Source organism: Nannospalax galili, unplaced genomic scaffold, assembly GCF_000622305.1.
Source record: "Nannospalax galili isolate Female #2095 unplaced genomic scaffold, S.galili_v1.0 scaffold171, whole genome shotgun sequence".
NCBI classification, from domain to species: Eukaryota; Metazoa; Chordata; class Mammalia; order Rodentia; family Spalacidae; genus Nannospalax; species Nannospalax galili.
Genome location: NW_008329362.1, coordinates 2,305,369 through 2,316,373, shown reverse-complemented (window position 1 = coordinate 2,316,373; position 11,005 = coordinate 2,305,369). Strand labels below are relative to the sequence as shown.

The 11,005-nt window shown below is 41.5% G+C and overlaps 1 protein-coding gene and 1 pseudogene across 8 annotated transcripts in view; one reads left to right on the top strand and one right to left on the bottom strand.

Annotated features, from left to right (window-relative positions):
- The window catches only part of St7 (suppression of tumorigenicity 7), a 303,239-nt gene that overhangs the window by 86,295 nt on the left and 205,939 nt on the right, over positions 1 to 11,005 (top strand). The gene's annotated exons all lie outside the window — the stretch shown is intronic.
- Positions 3,140 to 3,221, bottom strand: LOC115071110 (annotated as a pseudogene).

Sequence of the window (11,005 nt, the reverse complement as noted above, 5' to 3'; positions counted from 1 at the left end):
ATAATTTATTTTCAGTAAATGTCTGATTTATACACCTATTTTATATAACTAGATACTGGGGGTTGAGCAAAAATTTCTCAGGCAGAAAGGGGTTTCAAATAGAAAAATGTTAGGAAGTCCTCCCTGCTCTAGGCAGTTTTAGAGAATGACTGGGTCATGGGAACACTAGCAGTCAGACCCTGTCTTTAGGCAAGCTGTTTCTAGGCTGTCAGCTCCTACAGTTCTCTGTGCTCCGAGATGTGCCAGAGCTAAAAAGAGGATGCCCCTCAGCATCCTCACGCATGGGGATCTTTGCCCTGGCCCTGTGAATCTTGATACGTCATCCCTCTTTGCTAAGGACTCCAACCTTGCCTTGTAACACCACCTAGAACTAGACAAAGGTGGTAAGACATCACATTTACTATGGTTTTGGACGGCCAAGTCTGCACTTCATACCCGGGCGAGAGCCCTGCACCGTAGCAGTGCCTCGAGTTTCTCTGCTACTTTCCTCTAGCCATCAGTCCAGTCAACATCAGCAATTGGCTAGATGTTGGGGATTCACTGGTGAGAGATGCAAGCACCTTCATAGTTTACGCACAGTGACAAGTAGGCATGAGAAGGAAATGTTCTCTGGTTTGAGAGAATGATGAACTGAAGATAGTTTTGACCCTGGAGCTAGCTTTTGCACACACCCTAAGCACACGCTACATATTTTAAAACTTGTGCATATCCACTTAGGATTGCAGTACATATTACAACTCTAAAATGAAAGGCAGAAGAATAGAACACCGTGACTCAGAGGCCTTGTTCAGTCAGGCTGCTCTTTTGCTGGCCTTTTCAGTTCTTGAAATTGTCAGGCTGCTACAGGCCAACTGCGTTACAATCCTTCCCTGCTGCTGGGCCTGGGGATGGGACTAGGCCACTTGCCAAAGGAGGTGAGTAGAGTAGGGCTGGCAGTCTACTAGAAGGAAACATTTATTCTTTTGTTTCCCTCCTAGCTTAGTTTCTTTTCTTGTTGCTGTGATAAAAATAGGAACAAGAGCCAGGTATGGTGGGGCACACCTTTAATCTCAGCACTCAGAAAGCAGAGGCAGGCAGATATCTGTGAGTTTAAGGGCAGCTTGGTCTGCATAGCTAGTTCCTGGCCAGCTGGGGCTACAGGGAGACCCTGTCTCAAAAACAGACAGACAGACAAACAAACAAAAAACCAACAAAAGCAGACAAACCAGAAACCCTAAGAAAGGCAACTTAAGGGAGAAAGGGTTTTTTATGGCTCACAGTTCAAGGTAGAGTCCATCATGGTGGAGAAGTCAGGGCAGCAGGAGCTTGAAGCAGTTGGTCACATTGCATCCACAGTCAGAAAAACAGAGAGTAATGAGTGTTTCCTAGGCTCAGCTTGCTTTCTCTACACAGTCTAGGTTCCCCTGCCAGGGAATAGTGCTGCCCACAGACAAGAGACAATGAATCTAGATTGGGGAGGCCACCCTGGCTTACATCGTCACTTCCAGGTGGGCTGTGACTTTGGAGACCCTGTCAAAAAGCAATGAACACTCCCCCCCAAAGAAAAACCCCAAACACCTAAATGATTTGAAAAAAGCAATCCACTCTTTTAGAATAAGAGAGAGAGAGAGAGAGAGAGAGAGAGAGAGAGAGAGATCTTCCCTAGTCTCAGCCTACCTGAAACTCACTATGTAGACCAGGCTGGCCTTTGATTTCACAGAGATCCACCCGTCTCTGCCTCCCGAGTGCTGGGATTAAAGGTGTGTGCTGCCACACCTGATGGGTTGAAAAAATTTTAAATGTTCAAATAAAAAAAGTTTAGATGTTATTACTGTTACAGGGAAAACAGAACCTGAGAATAGTGTGCATGCGTGTGCATGCACATATGTATGTGTAAAACACATTTGTTTGTATGTTTGCATGTGTGTGTGTGTGACTACTATGTCTGCCCAGCATTCATGTGGGAATCCAGTGATCCCAAGTGCATTGTAGGGGCTGACATGCGCTTGAGCATTTACATAAAAGAAGTATTGGGACAGGGGGCAGATGTATGCATAATTAAGCAGTCCAGGTCAAAATGTGGTCCTGCCCATCATTATCCCAGTTCTGGTTCTGTATGGTGATTCTAAAATACTGCTGATCACTATGGGGGAGTTAGGGAGACTAATCTGGTTCCACCAGATGATTGCTTCTCATTCAGGGTATAGTCTCACTACCATGGATAATAGTTCTCATCTGAGGATAATCTGTCCTGTTAACGTTTTGTTTTCCCAGATGTAATGCATACTGTATAAAAGAGCAGTTGTTGGTCACTTTGCATGAATTATTATATCTCCATGTCTTTAACTCTTGTAAGTTTTCACATAATAGATAAAATTCAGACTCGTAACTCTAAACATTTGTAATCACAGATACATAGGCTATTGAATGTATTAAAATCAACTTAAAATAGCAGTCTATAAAGTGGTAATTAGGGGCTGGAGAGATGGCTCAGCAGTTAAGAGCACTGGCTGCTCTTGCAGAGGACCCAGATTCGTTTCCCAGCACCCACATGGTGGCTAACATCTGTCCATAATTCCAGTTCCAGGGGGTCCAACCCCCTCTTCTGACCTCCATGGTCATTGCACAACACAGATGCACTTACATACATGCAGGTAATACACTCATACACATAAAATAATAAAATATTAAAAAAGTGATTATTAAAAGACTTTACTATAAACATATATTTAGATGAACCATGACTTTGTTAAGACTCAGTTTCCTAGTAATCAAAAGCCTGGCAAAAACATCAGCATAAGCAATAATCTTGTTTCTTTTGGATTTATTTTTACTTTCAATTATATGCATGTGCAGGTGAGTTTGGGTACTTGCGGAAGCCAGAGGGGTGGGATCCCCCAGGAGCTGGAATTACAACTGCTTATGAGCAGCCTGACATGGTTGCTGGGAATTGAACCTAGGTCCTCTGGGAAAACAGTATGTTCTCTTAACCGTTGAGCATCTCTCCAGCCCCATAGCAATTATCTTAATGACATATAAAATCTTATCCTCTATGCCAGTTTTTTTTTTTAACCGTTACTTAGAGTAGAACAATATTTTAAAGAAATTCTTGTTGCTTTAGATACAGAATTAGGTTCTACTTTTTTTTTTTTTTTTAACTGTGTGTATCAGTAGAAATACCAGGTTTAATAGGCACCAAAGCCAAGAAAATCAACAATGCCAGATAGTGAATTTCTATTGCACGGTCTTTGATAGGTTCTACTTTTTTTTTTGGTCTTTTTGAGACAGGGTCTCCCTGTAGCCCCAGCTGTCCTGGAACTCACTATGTAGACCAAGCTGGCCTTGAACTCACAGAGATCCGCCTGCCTCTGCCTCCCGAGTACTGGGATTAAAAGCCTGCACCCCCACACCCAGTGATAGATTCTACTTTTACATCAGTACATTAAATTTTGAACGTAGAAATCCATTAGATGAATGTACATTTAAAAACACATTTATAGAATTTCAAACAGATAAAATTGTTTCTTAAAATAAAGATTTTTAATAGTGTTTGTAGTCAAAACTTGATCAAATTCTTTTGTATTTTCTGTGTATAGAATTGCACATGCTAATTTGAATTTTTACTCTAAATAATCTTTTTCTCAGCAAAAACCCAGAAATAAAGCAATCTTACACTGTTTTGCTATGCATTGCTAATTTATGGAAAAACATTTGTTTAATAGTACCAAATGTACTGTAATCCAAATTATATATTTTTAAAAATTCCATTATTTTTATTTTGTGTGTATGAGTATATTGCCTGCATGTCTGTAAGTGCACCCATGTCATACACTGTTCACAAAGGTCAGAAGATGGTGTTAGATCCCCTGGAACTAGAGCTACAGTTGTTAGCTGCCATATATGGGTGCTGGAAACCGAACCTGGGTCCTCTGTAAGAGCAATCAGAGCTCTTAACTATTGAGCCCTGCCAAATTATATTTATGACAAGATGGAACAGATTAAGGCCTCCTGTTTATATGAGTAAGGTGCTAAGATTCCTTTTACAAGCCTCTACATGGCAACCATAGTTTGGTTTTAAAACGACCAGTTCTGGAGCTAGAGAGATGACTCAGGGATTAAAAGCACCTGGCTGCTCTTGCAGAGGATGGGGGTTCAGTTCCCAGCACCTACATGGCAGATGACAGCTGTCTATAACTCCAGTTCCAGGGGGTTTGACACCCTTTTCTGGCCTCTGCAGGCATTGCATGCATGGGTGCACTTACATACATGTAGGCAGAACACTCATACCCATAAAAAAATATATATGAAATGACCTGTTTTGCTTTTTCTTCAGTCCCAAATTTTGCACTAAACTCTTAAATAGTTGCATTTCAGCCAAGTCTAGCTAAGATAATAAAGCACACAATCAGGAGAGGTGTTTTTTTTTTTTTTTTCAAAAAAAGGGGGCAACAGAGCAGGCCTTTTGGAGATGGGGGAGACAAATCAGCACACAAGCAGTAGTCTTTATGTAGTGATATAGTCTGAAATTTGTCCCCAAAATGCTCACCCTCATACACACATGTTTTAAATTAGGTGTGTCAAGAACAGTAATTTTAGGAGAATGCAAGAATGAAGTGGTATAGGCTTACTACAGAGTTATTTTCAGAAATTCTTGAAGCAGATTATCTTGCCCTACGCTGTTTTAGACACAAAATGACAAAAAGAGTGACATTAATTCAGATGATTACATAAATCATTATAAATTTACACAACTCTGCTTAGCTAGAATTCTCCCTAGGGGCACTAAGGTAGTACAGACTTAATATTTCCATGGGTACATAAATTACAATAGAGATCTCCTAAACACCCTTGTTTCTCCGTGCACCTTATATCCTTTCTCTGCTAATTAAAAATACAAAGTTATAGACACTGAGCTTCCCTGTCACACTGGCAAATGCCCAAATAGTTCAAGTGAACCTAGATTTGCTCAGATGAGCCCCCAAAGGTAAGGCCTGTCAGATAAATGACAGTTACCCACATAGTTCAGCATAACTTTAGATTAGCTCAAGAGCCTCCAAAGAACTCGACTTCCTGTCAGACAAATGGCAGAAATTCAAATTACTTAAAAAAACTCAGACAACTCAGAAGAGCCTCCAAACTGACAAGGAAAAGGAACAGAAAGGCCCAATGTACACTTATTGGCAGCAGCTTAGATTGGAAGCACCTCCCTACTTTGCCGAAGAATGGTGGTGAGTACCCAATCTGGCCAGAATAGAAAGATAAGGAAAAAAACTCCAGAATAAAAACGATCCCACAGGCTGAGTGGAACCACCCAATCTTTCCTTTCTATCTGAGATTAATTTGCTATGAGCAGGTGATGCCAAAAGGCACTTTTTCTTTTTTCTTTTTAGTTTGCTAAAGTTGTAATCAGAGTTTTTGGGGTAAAAGCCTAGGCTCCTGCAACTTGAGTTGGTCAACCATCTCCAATATAGAAAAAAGATTTATTCATTGTGGTCATATTGGGAAGAAGAAATAAAGGAGTCCAGTAAGCCCCCCTCCCCCCAGTCTGTTTACTGAGTTGTATATTTTATTAGAAAAATTTAATTGGGGCTGGAGAGATGGTTCAGTGGTTAAGAGCACTGGCTGCTCTTGCAGAGGACCCAGGTTCAATTCCCAGCACCCACATCGTGACTAACAGCTGTCTATAACTCCAGTTCTAGGGGATCTGATGCCCTCTTTTGACATCTGTGGGCATTGCAAAACACAAGTACACTGATATACATGCCAACAATACACTCATATATATAAAATAAAAAGAAAATAATGAAGAAAAATTAATTGCAAGCAGTAACATTTTTCATTGTATTTATGAGATGAAATAGCTGGATCATTTGATTGCAGAACTGAGTCTTGTCCAGAATCTGTGTGGAAGGCCCTGTGATATGACATCTAGCCATGTGAAAGCTTTACATTTAGAGAGTACATAAGGAAAGTTTTAAAACCACGTGTATCGCATGATCAGCTGCACTACAATTTTACATGAACTTAGTACCTGGCAGGTTGTCAGAAAACTTCCTAGGCTGGCAATAATTAGAGAATTTGGATTAAATAAATGTTACGTGAAGTCTGTGACATCTGGGAGTGTATGAACCAGCTTAACACCAGCTGTTGGAGGCTTGGGACTTTTTCTTGTAATTTATAAGTCTGTGCCAAATTTTTACTCTAGACATTGACCTGAAAAGGCAAGGCAAGAAAAATGAAGCTTAGTAGTAAACAAGATTTAAGAAAACTGCTTTGAAGTCAGAGATTTATTTTCTCTGTTTTGCTTTCATTATTGCATATAGAATACTTGTAGAAATATCACAGGTTACAGGCTAAATAAAATGTTCCTCAATTCATTAAAACATTATGGTTAGCTGTTAGAGGTGCAGCAGTGAGAAAGATGGGAAGTGTTTCTGCCTTTCTGACTTGACTTTAACCCCCAAGTCATCATCATAAAGGGTTTCTCTGACTCCCTCAATGGTATTAAGAGACCAACTATCCTCCATCCCCCCATGTACCTTGTTTTGCAAGCTTCCTGTGTTGCCTATCCGTTGGTTGTCTGCTTTATCAGTTAAACCATTAGCATTTCAGGCAGGGATTTGGGTTGTGATGAGGCTCTGCAGCAGGGAAAGGGTTTCACTGTGGTTCCTTTAGATAAGAGAGCAGTACCACTAAAATGTTGAGCAAGGTAGCAAAGGCAGATAGAGGCTAACCACACAGGGGCTCTTCTGGGGATTATTAGCGTGTGGGAAGCCACAGTAGGGAGTGCATAACTCTGGAGCTGACCTTTGGTAGTCTACAGAAAGTGGACTATAGAGGACACTGAGCAGGAATGGAAACTGGAGAGGAGGGGTAGGCTTTAGGTTAGATGAGAAGCTGGGGTGGACTAGGAATTGGAGAAGGGTGTTTAGAAGGACTGGGAGGGGCATGAATTTACCATATACTTGGATGGTAGAACTGACAGGGGATGATGGAGTGGATGTGGGGAGTGAGAGATATGGGAAGGATGACTCCTGAATTTCTAGCTTGAGAAACTGGGTAATTGGGAGTGCCATTAACCAACATAGTAATTATCTGAAGTTGTTACAGAGGATATGCAACAAAGCCAACAAAGGCAAAGGCGAAAGGAGCTTGACAGTTCTGAGCAGAGTCTAGCCACCCACATGTTTATTCCCATTCTCTAGCTGCCTACCAAAATGACAGCTTTCATCTGCTGCAGACTCTTTGAACATAGTGTATTGTCTGTGTCATCAATAATTTATGCAGTATGCTCAAGTAAAAGCGTTGGTGTCCAAGCCTTGTGATACTAATTGGTTTCCAAGAATGCAGAATATCCATAGATAGATATGAAAGGGAAGATTTGAAGACAAGGAGCGCCATCATCTTTTACTATGGGGCAACATAAGGGTCATAATTAACTTATACCCAGGCTCACTCTCCCTTTTGGACATGTGTAATTTAGAGAGGTCATCTTTCCTCTGCAAATTGTTGTACCAACACCTGCAGCCTATTTAAAGAAACTGAGCAGGTTGATTGATGTGGTTTGCTTTAAGCTGATTTTTCCCACATTCAAAGTGAGAAAGGATCTTAAGAGATTTGTCTTCAAAGACTTTGGCCTGACATTCATAGTTACTTTTTTAGGAAAATTATTATTCTCATCCAGTCTTATTATTTTAATGGTAAATAACTTTTCATATTATGAATAAAATCTTTATTTTAGACAAACTGGAAAGTGTAGAAAATTGGACAAACATTGCAATCTCAAAACAAAAAATTTTTCTTCTAATCTTTTTAAAAATTCTAATTTCTTCTAATCTTATTAAAAATGCTTCATACTCTGTATGCAATGTTGTACATTCCATTTTTTCACTTAACTCTCCATATCTTATTAACTTTTGTTCAAAGACTTTTTTTTTTTTTTCTTTTTGAGACAGGGTTCCATCCTGTAGCCCAGTCTAGGCTGGCCTGGAACTCCTGGAAATCTTTGTGCCTTAGCCTCCCATGTGGTGGAATTATAGGCCTGTGTTACCAAGCCCAGCATAACACAACAACAATGTTTTAAATACTTACGTAATATTGTGTGACATGTACTACTTAATTGTTTTCCTATTGTTTTGACATTTAGGTTATTTGGTGTTTTTTTTTTTTTTGTAGAGAAATTTTAAGTTTAGGGAAAAAAACTGGAAAATCCGTACAGAATATAATGTTTTAACAAAATAAACTAAATCTATCAAAACCCAAATAATTGGTGAAAGCCACTGTCTTCTGTAGGCTTCAGCATTTTCAACTCTATGGGGTCGTTCACCCAAATATGGGCATTGTAAACATTTGACAGCCTTAAAGTGCTTCTGAATGTGCAACAACAAAAATTAATTCAAAATCAAATGTGTAATCCAAGGTGTTTCTGGCAGCACTCACCTGTGTTGTGTCCTACAACTTCACTGTAGCCTTTCTGAACACACAGCATGAGTACTTTGTACTACACATGTATGTATGTGTGGCACATGAGCACATATGTGGGATGGTATGTGCATCTGTGCATGTCTATGGAAGCCAGAGGAGGATGTTGGGTATCCTGTGTTATCTCTACCTTATTTCCTGAGACGGTCCCTCACTGAGCCTGTGGCTAAGCTGGCAGCCAGCAACTCCCAACAATCTTTATTTCTTATACTTCCCGTAGCACTGGAGTTACAGGTATAAGCATAGCCATGCTTGGCTTTTTACATGGGTGACAGGGATTCAAACTCCAATCCTACTATTTCCACAGGAAGCATTCTTACTGAACCATCTCCCCAGGTACCTAAGCCAAGATTTAATTGTTTGCAAAACATTAAAAGTGAATTCATTGGATTAGTATGTAATTTTGCTTTCATCTTTAATGAAAATAAAAATATATGTATACTAAAATTATTTTAAAATAAATTTCTTTATGATTTATATAACTAGATACTGGGGGTTGAGCAAAAATTTCTCAGGCAGAAAGGGGTTTCAAATAGAAAAAGGTTAGGAAGCCCTCCCTGCTCTAGGCAGTATTAGAGAATGACTGGGTCATGGGAACACTAGCAGTCAGACCATGTCTTTAGGCAAGCTGTTTCTAGGCTGTCAGCTCCTACAGTTCTCTGTGTTCCGAGATGTGCCAGAGCTAAAAAGGGGATATGCCACCACACCCTTTTATACGTGTACATGCATGTTTTGGGTCGTCAGAGAAAGGCTCATATGAACCTCTGATACTCTCCGACAAGCAGGCTGGGCAGGGAAGAGGGACTTCGACTCAGTTCAGTCTGGTTCAGCTCCTCCAGTATGACATCCCTCACTGTAGGCTCAAGGATTACAGCAGAGAATAGAGCAAGAACCCTGGCCAGGACCAGCGTCAGAGGAGGCTACACACAGAAGCATACCAGCCAGCGAGTGCAGTCTCTCGGGTGCTTGTGGATTCAGGGGAGGGGCATGAAGGTGGGGAGACGCCAGCAGCAGGGCAAAAGTTTTCGTGTAACGTTCATGGGAGGTTTGCACACAAAACAGCCCGTGGTAGAGCGCTGAGGGAAATGAATGCAGCGGCCGTGGGAGACAAGGAGCCCGGGCCGAACCACAGAAAGCGAGGAGGAAGCGGAAGGCGAGGCTGGCAGTGAGCGGTACAGGTGGGATCCTGGAGTGTCCTGGACAGAGGAACTGACCTGGATGGACCTGTCACAGGATTCCCCAGACTGATGGAAGACAGCACAAATGGGGCCCAGGAGGAGGCAGCTGCAGCCGGATCATGGGCCTATGCCAGGGAGCAGCTGGGAGAGGCAGTGGGTCCTTCACTTGTTCACAAGCCTCGGTAGCAGGGTAACACTCAGAAAGCAGCACGGCCTGAAGATGTTGAACCAGCGCTGAGCTCCGTACACAGAACCTGCCACCCCTCCCGAAGGCCAGCCAGGCTCCTCTTTTGATGCAGAGCCAAACCCGGGGATATGCGGAGCTGGCTGCGCTGCGGCCGAACATGGATTCGCAGGAGTACTGTCCTAGTTTCCAGTTGTTTTGTGATAAAACACCCTGACCAAGAGAGCAACTGAGGGGAGAAAGGGCTTGTTTTAGCTACAATTCCAGGTAGGAGTCCATCATGGTGGAGAAGTCAGGGCAGCAGGAGCTTGAAGCAGTTGGTCACATTGCATCCACAGTCAGAAAAACAGAGAGTAATGAGTGTTTCCTAGGCTCAGCTTGCTTTCTCTACACAGTCTAGGTTCCCCTGCCAGGGAATAGTGCTGTCCACAGTCAAGATGAATCCCACATCAATTAGCACAGTCAAGATAATCCTGCACAAGTGTATCCAGAGGCCCATCTTGCAGTGATTCTATAGCAGTTGACAGTGCACACTAATCACCCCTCCTTTCTTGAATAGCCACTACAAAACTCAGAATGGAAGTGAATTTTCCTTTACCTGGTCTTTCCTTTATCACATTCAGATTATACTATGAGTTTGAGGTAGTTGAGGTCAGGGTAGTGCACTGTGGAGTTTGGTTTACTTAGTAACTGGCAAATATGCCCTTATGGGTGAATGAAGCAGCCCCAGTTTTGTTAGAGCATTTCTACACTACAGTAGTTATTTAAAAAAGAAATCTAATAGAATTTCTGTTAATATTTATTATTGACCTCTCAGCTGGACATGTCAGGAGAATGCAAATAGATTGGGATTTTAATCAGTGAATAAATTTCTTGGTGTTTCTGTGTAAAAATGAAGACGTTTAGGCTAGATATAAGGAAAAACTGATGAAGAAGGAATGTTTGGTACTGTATTTAGTTATGATATGACACAAGGAAACCCAGACCTGTATTCATTAGTTCTGAATGTGTGTGTGTGTGTGTGTGTGTGGAAATGGGCATGTGAGTGCAGGCGGTAGGCATAGGAAGCAAGAGAGTGACTCGAAATTGGGCAAGGCTTAAGAACTCTGTAATCCCCACCCCTAGTGACATGCTTCCTCCAATATGGACACACCTTCTAAGACCTCCCAAAAGAGCACAACCA